Source organism: Telopea speciosissima, chromosome 5 (genome assembly GCF_018873765.1).
Source record: "Telopea speciosissima isolate NSW1024214 ecotype Mountain lineage chromosome 5, Tspe_v1, whole genome shotgun sequence".
Lineage (NCBI taxonomy): Eukaryota > Viridiplantae > Streptophyta > Magnoliopsida > Proteales > Proteaceae > Telopea > Telopea speciosissima.
In genome coordinates, this window is record NC_057920.1 from 42,977,738 (window position 1) to 42,983,737 (window position 6,000).

Sequence of the window (6,000 nt, forward strand, 5' to 3'; positions counted from 1 at the left end):
TTTCAAAATATTGTGTAGGGACTAATCCTTCTTGTATACAGTTTAATTGGGCTCCTGAAACTATTAATGCAATAGTGCTTATTTTATGGGAAGAAGATATTACAAGTGTTATATTTACATACCATTGTTGACATGAAACCTTGTTGATAATATCAATGAATTCCTTTCCATTGTTTGTTTCATTGTTCGTTTGTGGTTCTTCTTCTTCTATCTCAATGGATTGTTCAATTTTCTTCAGTTTTGCTATGTCGGCTTTGATATTTTTAATTTCAGTTTTAAGATCATTAGTGGTTACTTCAAGGTTTGTGATTCATGTATGATCAGAAGTTTGCGAGGTAATGGCTTTGATATATATATATATATATATATATATATATATATATATATATATATGCTTCTGCTTGTATTAACTCTGATGTTAAATGGAATATTCCTTCCTTTTTTTGCATTGTAATTATTTGGGTGGGTCCTTGGTTGTTGACTATGGATTGGGACACTGTGTCATTGATCCTGGTAGGAATTGGGATGATGTATGTCATCCAAATCACCCTCTTGACTGTGCTTATTCCTAAGCTTGGGATAGGGGCGTGACACCTTCACTGAGGCTGTCAAACAGCCCCACTAGCGTGCTGCCATGGAGACAGAAATTACTACTTTAGAACAGAATGACACTTGGTCTTTGCAGCCTCTCCCTGAAGGTAAAACACCCATTGGTTGCAAATGGGTCTACAAGGTCAAGCATCGGGCTGATGGTACCATTGAACAACACAAGGCACGTCTGGTCGCCAAAGGGTACACTCAACAAGAAGGATTGGACTACACTGAGACTTTTGCTCATGTCGCCAAATTCACTACTGTTCGTACTCTTTTGGTTGTTGCTGTTCAGGGTTGGCATTGCCATCAATTGGATGCCAACAATGCCTTTCTTCGTGGCAATCTCCACGAGGATGTTTATATGCGCCTTCCGCCGGGTTATTCAAAACAGGGGGAGACTCGTTATTGCAAGTTTCACAAGTCTTTGTATGGTTTGAAATAGGCCTCCCGTCATTGGTTCGCCACTCTTACTTGCTCCCTTTTAGATGCGGGTTTCACATAGTCCTTGGCCAATTACTCGCTTCTTACTCGGCAATCTGGTACTTCTTATTTGGCTCTTAGTATATGTGGACGATCTGGTCCTTGCTAGGGATGACATGGCTGCCATACAGGAGATGGTCACATTCTTACATAATCGGTTTCAGCTCAAGGATTTAGGAACCTTGAAATATTTCCTAGGCCTTGAAGTGGCTCGTAGTCCGGATGGTATTTTTCTCAACCAACGCAAGTACGTTCTTGACATTCTCTCTAAGTCTAGTTTACTTGCTGCAAAGCCTGCTACTTTTCCTATGGAGCAAAATCTTTGTTTAACTACTAAGGATGGTCCTCCCCTTCCAGACCCGTCTCTTTATCAGCATCTGATCGGGCACCTTATTTATCTCACCATTACTTGTCTGGATATTACATTTGCAGTTAATCCTCTCAGCCAGTTCATGCACTAGCCACGTCAACCACATTTGGATAATGCCTTTCAGGTTCTATGCCACCTCAAAGGCTCTCCAGGCACTGGCATATTTTTCTCGGTGCATAGCTCCCTACGGCTCATCGGACTCCGAATGGGCTGCCTGCCCTACAATGCGTCACTCAATCACTGGTTACATCACCTTCTTGGGTGATAGTCCTCTCTCTTGGAAGTCCAAGAAGCAGAGCACCATCTCTCGTTCTTCTGCTGAAGCAGAGTACCGTTCTATGGCCGTTACTACTTGTGAATTATTATGGCTTCGTGCTCTCCTCCAAGACTTTGGGGTATCTCTTCCCAGTCCCATGCGCGTATTTTGTAATAGCCAGGCTGCGCTCCATATTGCTGCCAATCTCGTTTATCATGAATGAACCATGCACATCGAGATTGATTGTCATATTGTGCGCGAGTTTCTCCAATCCGGCTTCTTGACTACTGCCCATGTTCCCTCTCGCATGCAGCTGGCCGACATCTTCACCAAAGCGCTAGGTCATGATACGTTCCTTGTTTTACTCTCCAAGTTGGGTGTTTGTGATCTACACGCTCCAACTTAAGGGGGAGTATTATCGGTTATCATCCATTGTACATTTCTCATCTTTATCACATGTGATATAGAATCCTTTTCATATGGAAACTCTATATCACATGTGATCTCTTTCCTCTTTTATCTCCTTGTATCTCTACTTCTATCTCTTTGTATATATATTCCTCAATAGTGAATGAAATACACACCGTAGAATTACAATCCAGAATTCCAATTTTATGTGTAATGAATGTTCATCAATGTAGCGGGGTATACTTGGCATGTCTAACGCTGACCAAGTGAACACATCAATGTTGTTTCGCAAGGACGAAACCATTTGCTCCTTTCGTTCTCCCATGAACAACACCCCAATCTGCATCGTCGGTAGGAATTGGTGCCACTTAGTGGGACTTTTACTAGATCCTCGACCGGTTCCCCCTACCGTGCTTTTGTTTTGTCCCAGTTGTCACTGATTTCTATGGCTAAGGCCATACCCCTGCAGTTTTCCTTCGTCTGCTTCATGAACGCGGCATAACACTCACTGGATTTCATTCGCCAATCCCGTTCATTGTTGGGAACTTGATCTTGAGGTGCTTTGTCGATACTACGACTTCCATTTTTTTTTTAGGCTGGGCTGACCCAGGATGACGATGAAGGCGGAGTTGATTTTGACCACCATGAAGTTGATCATAATGGTGAGATCTTTGGGGGCCTCCCACACAGTGATGGGCAACTCGATTAAACCTTCAATGTTAGCAGCAGAACCAGAAAAACCATATAACGACATACCTTCGTGCTGGAACTTTTCATCCCTAAATCCAAATTGATTGTAGGCGTCATATGATAGGATGTCGACGGATACTCCAGTGTCGACCAGTACTTGATGTACGATCTGATTTGCGATTACTACCTGTATGATTACCGCATCATCATGCAGAAGGTTTAGGCCCTCCAAATCCCCATCTGTGAATGTGATGGTAGGGTTCGGCTTTGCTCTCTTATTCTGTATCTCTGCCACACCAATAAACCTGATGTGGGCTTTTGCTTTTCTGATCGATTCTTCTCCAAGTCCACCCAAGATGGTGAGAATATCGGCTCTCGCTGGTCGGTTGACTTCGGCATCCAAATAACGCTCTTCAATCCTCCTTTTAGGGCTCTACCGATCAGCCCTATGGTCTCTCGGCTCTTCCTTTTGGGATTGATTTCTTCCTCCATCTCCCGTCTGAGCGGCTTACTTGTCATCTTTCACGTATCGATGAAGGTGGCCAACTTGAATCAACTCCTCAATCTCCTTTTTCAACTACCAGCAGTCATTTGTGTCATGTCCGTGGTCCTTATGGAAACGACAATACTTTTTTGAGTTCCTCTCTCTGGGCTTTGAGTACATTGGCCTGGGTCTCTGAAGGAGGCCCTCGTTATGGATCTGCATCAAGATCTCTATTCGGGAAGCGTTTAGTGGAGTGTAATCAGGGCTTCTTGCCCTTCCCCTGTCACTTGTCCGCTTAGACCTTCGCCTCTTCTCTCCATTCTTGCGATCATCTTTTTCATGTGATGATCTCTTCTTCTCATGGATCCCCTGATCCAGCATTTTTCGTGCCTTCCGGACATCTTCCATGTTCACAAACTGGTAACACCTTTCTAGTAACTCAGTCATGCTAGGGACTGGACAAGCTCCTTCTTCGTAATGCCAATGTACAGATCATTGTACGCCATGGCGTCATCTAGGTCCTTGATGTCTAAAGACTCCTGGGTAAACCAAGTGACATAGTCACAATTCGGCTCATCATCTCTCTGTGTTATCGCCAAGAGGTTTATGATAGTCTTCTTCTATTTGATGCTGCTTTTAAAATACAAGATGAAGGCTTTTCCGAGCTCCATGAAACTCTTAATGTAGCTTGACTTCAGGTGCAAAAACCAAGTGGTAGCTGCTCCCTTCTATGATCTGGGGAAAGCCCTGTAAGAACCAGCATCACCACGGCCATAAATGGTCATCATATCATTGAAATAGTTGACGAGGTCATTTGAATTTGTCATCCCATCGTACAACACAAAGTTTGGTGGCTTGAACTCACACAACAACTTAACGTTAATGATATTTGCCAAAAATGGATGATCTCCTGGCAAGAAATGCCCAGGTAACAGTGATGGTTTGTCAAGGCTTTTGAGCCTCGCATCAAGTTCTTGTATTCTCCGTTTGAGGTCCAGATTCGTCAATTTACTAGACACTGAAATTTGTTGACTTGGCCTGTAACTCTGACCATTCGGTGGGTCATGCAGGGCGGGGTCTCTGTTGCGCTCTCCAAGTTGTATCTTGTTCGTCTATTTGGGTTGACTCTTTATGTGTTGCTCTCTAAACAAGGACCTCTCAGTCCAGGGCGACGCCAAGGCTCTCATTGTCCCACATGCCCTATGATGGGCTCGCACAGATGGGGAGTGCATAGGGAGTGCTCTCGTTCGAGTAGTGGGAGCTGCCGTTTCATGGTGGGATAGTTGTGACGATCCCGCACGGCTTTTAGATCTTTGGCCCGCAAGGTTGTCCACGCAGAGGTACTTGTGGATTTTGGACCAAAGATGGTATCTGCTGTGAGGGTGCCATTGAAGGTGGCACAAGAAGTCTGGTAGGGTTAACTTGCCAGATAAAGTCCCTGAGAAAGGCGTTGGTCTGTATGACCTGAAGTTGTAGATCCTGGACTTGCACATTAGTTGTCGATGCATTGGGATCAAGTGTTTCTGGTATCATCATGGCTGAGATAGTTGGTGGTGGTGGAAGCTCTTCCACCGTTGGCTCGACATGTCCATATATGAGGTTGTCAGGAGTTGACACTGCTGGCTCCGTGGCCGGATTCTCCTAGTTCACCTATCACTCCACTTGTGAAGCTAACCTCCTGGAGCGACTAGTCTTGCCAGCGTTTCCCTAGGGAGGACTTCCACCTCTTCCGTTGGAGGAGCTGGGTTGCAAGTTTAGAGTTGTCCTAGTCATTGGTAGAGGGTACTCAAGTGGGTTAGATTATAAGAACCGTTCCCACAGACGACGCCAATCTATTATGTCGAGAAACCTTCGGTGGGCCCTCCAAGGATAAAACCTGCACAGATGGACAAATAGATACGGGAGATGAGTGCCGGTGGGGTACCGGCGAAGGGCTCTCTGATGCCTAAGTTAGGTCTCTCTTGGAAACAAATGAAACAATAAGAGTTTCAAGAGTGTGATCCCTTGCATGGGGTCCTACCTTCCAATTTATAGGGTTGATTCCCTTTAATTGACGTGGTAACGAGAAGATCTTGATTTGATAGATGGTGGAGCCCTCCTGATTTTCAGGAGGTGGAGTGTTCTTGTCTATCAGGTCATGAAAGTCCCTATTTGATAAGGCATGTCTAGGAGCCTTATCTGGTGCGCATCATTAAATGCTCATTAATGTCGTTATGGCGTGGGAGGTGGTTTCCTTGGTTGGATAATCATATGTAGTGGGTGATGATGTGCCAAGGCCTTTGTTGAGTAACCATACTTAGTGGGTGATGATGTTCCAAGGCATGGAGGCTTACTTTGACCTGGGTTGATGATCTAACAAGTGAGCCAACTGCTTCTTGCTACCCCGAGTGGGTCTTGGACCCTTAGGATGGGTCCCGTGCGGGTATGATTCTTCCAGTTCTTCTGTTTGGACGTCTCTGTTGATGCCACATGTCTCATTATTATTGGGTAACTATTATAGGGTATAACAACACCCAAAGCATTTCATAGTAGCCCCATGATTTGGCATCTGCCTACCTATTCCTTTGTTGTGGTCACTTGTAGTGCATCCCCCGATCATTGTCCATTGATCGACTTCATTTCAGGGTTGTCATACGATCTTTTTCTTTCGGTTACCTTTCAAAATAGAGGGGTAGTATAGAGATTAAAAAACATCAACAAAGAAAGAAAGGTAGATTT